Below are 9,040 nucleotides of genomic sequence, written 5' to 3'. Positions count from 1 at the left end.
CAGAGCGGAGAGGAGACTGGGCAGTAAACCGCAGGGCAGGGGGATAAAAGGGCTGGGTGAATGAATGAAGGGACCGGGCTGGAGGGGCACCCGCAGAACTGCAGGGGGACGACCAGAGCTGCGATAGCGGGAGAGGGGAGGGGCATTGGCAGAGCTCGGGGAGGGGGGACAGGAAGCCGGGGCTGGGATAGCGAGGGGGGCATAGGCAGAGCTCGGGGGGGGGCGGCATTGGCAGAGGTTGGGACGTGGGGGGAAGCCAGAGCTGGGATAGCGGGGGGGGGGGAGGGCATGGGCAGAGCGCGGGGGGGGGTATCCAGGGCTGGGATAGTGGGGGGGGAGGGCTTGGGCAGAGCTTGGGGGGGTATCCAGGGCTGGGATAGTGGGGGGGGTGCATTGGCAGAGCTCGGGGGGGGGGGGAGCCAGGGCTGGGATAGCAGGGGGCGCATTGGCAGAGTTCGAGCGGGGGGTGCGCCATGGGTCTCAGGGAGCAAGCGGGGGGATACAGGGGGGTTTGCACCATGGGTCTCAGGGAGCGAGCTGGGGGGTACACCGTGGGTCTCACGGAACGAGCGGTGGGTCGTGGGGCCAGGAGACGCCCAGAGAGCCCCAGCGTAGGTCCCTGCGGTGACGGACGCGTCTCAGAGGGGCAGGGGTGCTGGCTCGCCTGATGTTCCCTCGGGGTGGGGGGCACCTAGCCCCAGGCCAAGTCCCCAAAGCCCCACCCTGCTGAGTTCTGGGGCCCAGGAACAGCCCGAGCAGGGTCCCGGGAGAGCCAGGTGCGCTGCCACTGGCAAGCCTGAACCCTGGGCTAAGGCCCCCCTAGCCCAGCCGAGCACCCGGCCCCCCAGAGGGCAGAGGAGGCCGACGCCTTGTGGGAAGGGGTGGGCAGGACTCCCTGAGACTAGAGAAGGTGGCTAGGAGTTCTGGCCCCCCAAGCTGGGTGGGGAGCGTCCTGGGGCTGGGCACAGAGGGGAGAAGTGGGGGCACCTACTGGTGCAGTTGTCTTGGGCTGGGCGCAAACTGTGCAGGGGCTGCAGGTGCACAGGTGCAGGGGCTGCAGGGGGAGAGAGACCCCTGTGCAGCCCCCCTGCTCCTCCGGAGCCGGGTGGAGAGGGGGCGCAAGCAGGGGCCGGGCCGTTCCCGTGAGTTCGGGGGTCCCTGGGGATCAGCCTCCAGGCCAGGCGGGGGACTGGAGGGGGGGGCAGGGCCTGGTGGACCAGGCCCCCTCCCGCACACTCTGTTCCCTTGGCGGCCGCGCAGCCACAACAGCCCCCGGCCCCACTGCCAAGGGCCGATAAGGAGCCGCGGGGCCGGGTGCTTGTTTGGGTTTGGGCAACTCCTCAAGGCTGGCGCCTCCCAGGCCTCGCCCGTCTCATGGCCACCGCGTGGCCTGGCCGGGGGCTCCAGCCGAGCCGTCCCGATGCAGCCAGGCGGGGGGGGCCCTGAGTGACGCGTCAGGCTGCCTCCCCCGGGACTGAGGCCCCAGCCTGCCCTGGGAGCCGTGGCCAGGTACGGGGCGGGGTTAGGGCTCAGGTTATCGCAGTGGAGAGAAGCAAAGCGAAGCTGCTCTGAGGGCAGCACGGCCCGTTCCTAGGAGCACGGCAGTCCGGGGGCAGCGGGCGGCAGCTCGGGCCTGGCCAACCTGCTGCCCTCTCTGCTGGATGCCTGCCCGCAGCGCCGTGACACCGGAGACTCCTCACCCCTTTGTCTGGACTGAACCAAACAGGGGCATTCCTGGTGCTTCCTTTGTTCGCACCCCGGCCCTCCTGCTTCCCGGCCTGTTCCCCAGCAGGTGAAATCAGGGCAAAGTCAGCGCAGCTCTGCTGTTCACCCCGGAGCTGGAGCTGGCCCTACGGTGACTCCGTGTGGGGTAAATATTACCATTGTCTGGGTCCTTCCAGCCCAAGGAGCGCTCAGAGTTTGGCAGCCTACTGGCTATAGCCTGGCACTGCTGCACCCGGCCCTCAAATGCAGCCACCTCTGGGGTGGGTTACAGCGACACGACGCCACACAACACGCAGCACAGGGAGGGAAGCGGGACCTGGCAGCCAGTCTGTGGCAGGCTCAGCCCAGCTCTGGGTTTCTTCACAGCCATGAGGGTTGGAAACTATCAGCATTTTCAACAGCCCTTTCATTCTGCCAGTGCTGACGGCGATCACAGAGGGCAGCTGCCCCCTTTGTACCCCCTCAGCTCTCTGCATCCCCACTTCGCATTCAAATTGCTGGGGGAAGTTTAGAGCAACAGAATAGGCCTGTACGAGGGGTGGGGGCTACCCAGGACTGTGGGATGAAGCACCTATGGGAGGAGGCACAGATGGCGAGGGAGCCCCTACCTTCCCCACCTGCTGAGAACCCCCACCCTGAGCACACTGCAGTCTGGTTACCCCTCACCTTGGTGTCTGGCCCTGTGACAAAGTGGGAGATTTGTTTATTTTTCCGTGTTTTTCCAATGGTTTGCGTGCAGAGGGGGTGGGACTCAGTTTCCCTGGGGGTTACTGGTTTAACGAGGGGAGGGAAGAGGGAGTTTGTTGTTACAGAGGACCGGAGAGGGAACTTGGGACCCCAGCCGATGGCCTGGAGGAGGGACACCCCAGCGAGGGATGACCCGGAGACCCAGCTCAGGAGTTGCAGCCGGTTCTGGCCAGTGGGAGGACAATGGGCTGCGAAGAGACGACCCCATGATCTAACCAGCCGGTTCCAGTGGGGTGCTTGGAGAGGAGAGGAGGCCCAGAGGCCCCTGTTTCCCTGGAGAGAAGACAATGGACAGAGGCGGGGCCTGGGGCCGGTGATCTCAGATGCCCAGCGGGGAAGCAGGGGGGCTCTGTGCTGGAGAGGGGGAGCAGGCAGAGCCCACCTGGATGCAGGGGGACTGGGATATGCTGGGCTGAGGGAGGCCAGGCCGGAGGGTCAGAGAGTTTCCTGTGTTGTGTTCAATGCTCAATAAACCCTCCTGTGTTATGCTGGCTGAGAGTCACTCCGGGCTAGAGAACAGGGGGCATCAACCCCTCCGGGGGGTGGAGGCCCCAGGGGCCCAGAGCGAGGGACTCCCTGAGGGGGCCCATGGCAGAGACAGACGTGCTAAGGCTCAGAGAGGTGCGGCTCCAAGAGGTGGAGGGGCCTGGCCCCGGGAGAGAGTGGACCCCCAGGAAAAGGGCTGTCTCACTGAATGGGGCACCCCCCATGGGGCTACAAGTGGGCACGATCTGCGAGTCTGTGACAGGCCAATCTTCCATCCCCCGGTTCCCAGGCCTGCCCCCCCACAAGCAGGGGGAGCGCTAGGGAGCAGCAAAGCGAGCTGCCCCCCAGGAGCCCAACAGCAGACAGGCCCCATCTCTGGGCTCAGAGAGACCTGTCCATGTCCAGCAGCCAGGCCCGGGCCCCGCTGCCTGCCCAGCGCAAACGACCCGGGTGTGGCCTGCTGAGCAGCCCAGGGAGCTGCCCGTGTCCGTCATGCCAGAGGGCACTGGGCACCTGCCCGGCAGAGGATTCCCTGCATTCCTGGGCGCCCAGCAGGGCGGAGGTGGAGACCAAGCTGACAAAAGCCCCTGGAGCCCGGCCCAGGACACACCAGGGGCCTGGCTCTGTGTCCCTCCCCTGGATCAGCACAGGCTACAGGGGCTTTGAGCTGCTTGCTGGGGGAAGCTGGGGGCCGGACTGAGATCATAGGGACCCTCCTTCCCGCCACCTCCCCCCCGCCCGCAGCCGTTTGGGACAGGAAGTGAAGGAGAATCCCACCCGGCAGTGACAGTGCCGGGGGAAGGGAGGGCAGGGAGATGCCCATGTCAGGGTTTGGTCACGTGAGCTAACAGCCTCCCTCTGCCAACCCACCCAGCGCTCTACGGCTCCGCCAACCAATGCCTAGCCGGCAGCACAGTGTCACACAGCGCCCGCCGGCCTGGGACAGCGTCTGCCAGCAGGGACCCTCCCTCCTCCGTGCGGGGGAAGTGTCTGGCCCAGAGAGATCCTGATGCGGAGCCTGGGGGTCAGCACTGACTTGGGGAACGGCGCCCCCGGGAACCTCCACCCCAGGGCCTGCAGTGCCAGGGAATGTCTCCCATCTCAGCACTGGAGGAACAGGCCACTGGGCAGCGTCTCGCTCCCAGCCCGGGACTGGGAAACGGAAGAAACGAACACTCAGCTGGCGCCTGGAGGCCAAGGGCCAAGGTCAGCCCAGGTGCGAATCCAAGGAACCTGGGCAGATCTGCAGGACAGGGCTTGTGCTCCTCTCCCTGCTGGGAGCTACAGCACCGGATCTGTGCCCCCCGGGGCCCTGTGCTATGGGCCAGATCTGCAATACGGCCCCGCACCCCCGGCTCTGCGCTATGGGCCAGATCCACAATACGGCCCTGCGCCCCCCGGCTCGGCGCCATGGGCCAGATCTGCAATACGGCCTCGTACCCCCCACCCCTCAGTGCTCTGTGCAGGGTCTGCCCAGCTCTGCGGAGACACAGGGAGGCAGGACGATAAGTTGAAAGCTGCTGGCACCTAGTGGCTATTTAAGAAACTCGAGCGGAAACTGGCAGGATTTGGAGGGGGAGCCCCAGGACCCTCTTAGCTCAGCTGTTCCGGGCTCCTGAGGGGCATTTCTTCCAGCATCTCTCTGGCTTTGTGCCTCGCTGCCCCCTTCAGACAGTCCCAACGCTCGCTGGATCTGTGCGCAGGGACCCAGCGCCCTCTGCAAACACTGCGTGATCCCCAGCAGGTCGGTACAGACTGTCCCTTCCAGCTGGGGAAACTGAGGCACAGAGCGAGGGCACAATAACCCCTGCATTGCCAGAACAGGCTGATCTGATAGCCACCAAGATGCACTCCTCCCCCCATCCCCTGCCCCACACCCATTGAACAGCTGGGCACTGACTCCCCAAGGGGGCTGAGAAAAGGAACCAAGAGCGGGGGGGGCTTCCAAGGAAGGACCCCCAGCCCCTCCCATAGCCCTAAAATAGCTCCTGGCGACACCCCGGGCCACATCCCCCAGGGCTTCACTTCACGCGAGGGGAATCCGCTGCACTGAGCTCCGGGGAGTTACCCCACCAGAAGTTTTGGCCCCCAATGTTTCCCTTGCACCTTCCGCCCCCAGGCTCCCTGTGAACCTCTGACGGCTGCAGCAAGCCCTGAATTTTCCAGGCCTGGGAGCTTAGCAGAACCGAGCTGACGGGGGCCCAGCGGCGCTGCACCAGCTTAGCCCAGCCCCAGACGCTGCAGGAGGGAGGAAGGGGGCAGACTCAGCTCCCCAGTGGGGGATTTGCCCAGGACACCAACACTCCTGCAACTGGGGAACAAAACGCACCAGGCGATCTTTGCTGGCCAATACGTTTAATGGTCGTTACCCAGCCACGGGCGGCCCAGAGAGACCGAAACAAAGCTCCGCAGCTCCCAGGGGCTCGGGCCAGGCCGGGGCTCTGGGTAGGTCTCCCTGTGGGCGAGTCACTCATGGTTTGTTGGGACGACACCAAGGCAGCTGCGGGGACAGACTGGGGGATGGGCTGTTGCAGCACAGGGTCTCTGGTTAGGGAGGACGGAAGATCAGCTACTCGGGGTCAGGGCCGCCCGGGGGGGGGCAAGTGGGGCAATTTGCCCCAGGCTCCGGGCCCCACAGAGGCCCCCATGAGAATATAGTATTCTATAGTATTGCAACTTTTTTTTATGGAAGGGGCCCCCAAAATTGCTTTGCCCCAGGCCCCCTGAATCCTCTGGGTGACCCTGCTCGGGGTCCCCAAGAGTCCAAGTGTCCCACTCTGGAGCCATGGGGCTGCTGGTCACAGACGGGCTGGCCAGTGTCCGCCAGGCCTGACTCGCACGCAGTGGAGCGTGGCCTGCTGTATATTAGTAGCACCATCACACCAGGGAGCCCAGGCTGGGAGCAGGCCCCAGCGCGCTAGGTGCTGTGCGGACACAGGGCAAGGAGCCAGGCCCTGCCCCCAGGAGCTGCCAGTCTAAGTACAAGCCTATGGCTCCAGCCAGGTGGGCAGGAGAAGGGAGCCCGGAGACAGCGCTGGTCAGTGTCAGGGCCAGTGGTCCCAGCTCCAGCATTTGCAGGCGCGGCAGCCCAGGCGGGATCTGACGGGGGAGAAGGCGGCTGGCAGCTGTTCATAGGGAGCTTCTCTCAGGCGTGGGGGCAGCAGGGACCCAGCACAAGGGCACCTGTTTGAAAACCTGCCACGTGGGCGACACAGGCCGGCCTCAGGGCCTGTTCTCTACCCGGCCTCCTTCAGAGCCCCCTGGCCTTCCGGTAGCGCTTCACCAGCCCAGCCAGCTTCTCCAGCTCCTCGGGCAGCCCCTGCCCGCTCACGGCACGGCAGCCCTGTGCATGCCACTCGCGCCCACACAGCTGCCTCAAGCCCGGCTCCTCCGCCAGCTCCACGCAGGACCGGGCACCGGGCAGCAGCACCCGCGGTGCCCCCTGCAAGTCCTCAGCCTCCAGCAGGGCCCCCAGCCCCGACCTGGGCCCCGTCCACCACCACCAGCCCGTCCGTGTCTCCACAGGGCCCGGATCCGGTCCTGGCCCCCCACGTCCCACAGGGTGAAGGGCCCATGGCGGACGGCGCCACCGTCTCCACGTGGAAGCCCAGGGTGGGGATGGGGCTGAGCGTCTCCTTCAGCTTCAGCCGGTGGGGGGGGGGTTTAATTCCCGGCCTTGTCCAGCCCCAGCCCCAGCCGCAGGATCCGAACCCGCAGCCCGGAGAACCTGCCCAGCGCGGCCCGCCCAGCAGCGACCCCACTGCCCACACGCGCTGCCTGGCCCGCGGGCCTTGAATCTCCCGGCCTCGCCTCCCATTGGCTGGCGGCTCCGGCGGGGGCGTGGCCGGGGGAAGCCCAGGCTGCCCTGCTGGCCGCGGACTCGCGCTCTGACACGGCCGGGCCAGGCAGCGCCGCAGCCAATCAGAGCGCGGTCCGGGAGGCCCCCGGGGCAATCCCCTGGCACGTCAGCGGGGCCTTGCTGTCAAACGGATCCGCCCCGGGCGCTCCCCCATAGGCCCCGCCGACCTCCGGCTGGGGACTGCGTGGGGGGCTGGGGCTGCCCATGAGGGGCGATGCGCCGGGGGTCTCTTCTAGCCTGACCCTTGTGGCCGGGGCTCTCACCTGTTTCTTTCTGAGACCCCCCAACCCTCCATGGACCCAGGTGTGTGTGTGTGTGGGGCGCTCCGGGATCCAGGCGGAGGCTGGGGGCTTGGGGCTCTGGGCTTAAGCCGCGGGAGGGGGGATCTCGGGGCTTCTGCCGTGCAGGGCTCTGGGGCTCAGGCTTGTGGGGCCATAGGCTAGTTTGACTTCTCTATTGGCGGGGGGGAGGGGGGCGGCTTCAGCCTGGCCAACGTGGCGGGGGGAGGAATTCCGTGCCCACAGGGGCACCATTTTAGATTTTTGGGAGCAGGGGCAATTTTAACCGTGATTCCAGGGGTTACTTAGGCAACTGAAAATGCTAGGGTTTTTTTCAGATAACAGCTTAGAAATCTCTGACAGGCGCACTGTATCTAATTCCTAGATCAAAAAAGAAATTAAATAAACTTTAGACCCACTCAGCTCTAATACTAACATGTTCTGACCTCTTGTGGCAAGTCACTCATGGGACACTGGTTAGGTTTAAAATTGTGATATCTATTCTTACTCAGATACTCTTAGTAAAGTCAGAAGGGACCATCATGATCGTCTAGTCTGAGCTCCTGCACATCGTAGGCCACAGAACCCCACCCACGCACTTCTGTAATAGACCCCTAACCCCTGGCTGAGCTACGGAAGTCCTCAAATCATGGTTTAAAGACTTCAAGTTACAGAGAATCCACCATTGACACTAGTTTAAACCTGAAAGTGACCTGTGCCGCCTGCTGCAGAGGAAGGTGAAAACACCCCAAGGTCTCTGCCAATCTGACCCTAGGGAAAATTCCTTCCCGTGCCCAAGTATGGTGATCGGTTAGACCCTGAGCACGTGGACAAGACCCACCTGGGAAAGAATTCTATGTAGTAACTCAGAGCCCTCCCCATCTAGTGTCCTGTCTCCAGCCATTGCGGATTTTTGCTACAGGCAGTCGCCGATGGGTCACACGCCATTGTAGGCAGTCCTGGCATATCATCCCCTCCATAAACTTATCAAGATCAGTCTTGAAGCCAGTTAGAATTTTTGCCCCCACTGCTCCCGTTGGGAGGCTGCTCCAGAACTTCACTCCTCTGATAGTTAGAAACCTTCTTCTAATGTCAAGCCTAACCTTGTTGATGCCCATTTTATATTTGTTCTGGGGTCCACACTGATGCTTAACTTAAATAACTCCTCTCCCTCCCTGGTATTTATCCCTCTGATGTATTGATACAAAGCAATCATATCTCCTCTCAGCCTTCTATTGGTTAGACCAAACAAGCCAAGCTCTTTGAGTCTTCTCTCATAAGGTAGATTTTTCCATTCCTCAGAGCATCCTAGAGGCCGTTCTCTGCACCTGTTCCAGTTTGAATTAATCTTTCTTAAACATAGGAGACCAGAATTGCACAAAATACTCCAGACGAGGTCTCATCAGTGCCTTGTATAATGGTATTAACACTGCCCTGTCTCTACTGGAAATACCTCACCTGATACAGCCTAGGACCGCATTAGCCTTTTTCATGGCTGCATCACATTGGCGGCTCATAGTCATCCTGTGATCAACCAATACACCCAGGTCTTTCTCCTCCTCTGGCCCTTCCAACTGATCCGTCCCCAGCTTATAGCAAAAATTCTTCTTGGTGGGGCCTAAATGCAGGACCTTGCACTTTGCATTATTAAATATCATCCCATTTCTATTACTCCAGTTTACAAGGTCATCCAGATCTTCTTGTATGGCATTTCGATCCTCCTCAATATTGGCAATACCTCCCTGTGACGAACTGGGGCTGTTCTTACTGTGGTCTGTGAATGCTGACAGGGGAGTGTGGCTAGGATAGTCTGCATTGGGGGATGGGAGACTGCCCGAAGGAGAATACCTGAGCATGTAACATGAGAACCCAGGAAGGGGTTGGAGGCCAGGTGACACCTTGGCCCGGGAAACTGAAAAAAGGCTGTGGGAGGGGTCGCTGAAGG

The 9,040-nt window shown here is 62.7% G+C and overlaps 1 pseudogene; it reads right to left on the bottom strand.

The window, feature by feature from the left end:
- Positions 1 to 6,127: 6,127 nt before the first annotated feature.
- LOC112058850 (uncharacterized) lies at positions 6,128 to 8,618 on the bottom strand (annotated as a pseudogene).
- Between the last annotated feature and the right edge of the window lie 422 nt (positions 8,619 to 9,040).

This window comes from Chrysemys picta, chromosome 24 (genome assembly GCF_011386835.1).
Source record: "Chrysemys picta bellii isolate R12L10 chromosome 24, ASM1138683v2, whole genome shotgun sequence".
Lineage (NCBI taxonomy): Eukaryota > Metazoa > Chordata > Testudines > Emydidae > Chrysemys > Chrysemys picta.
The sequence above is the reverse complement of the archived record's forward strand: the minus strand, read 5'-3'. Positions and strand labels throughout refer to the sequence as shown.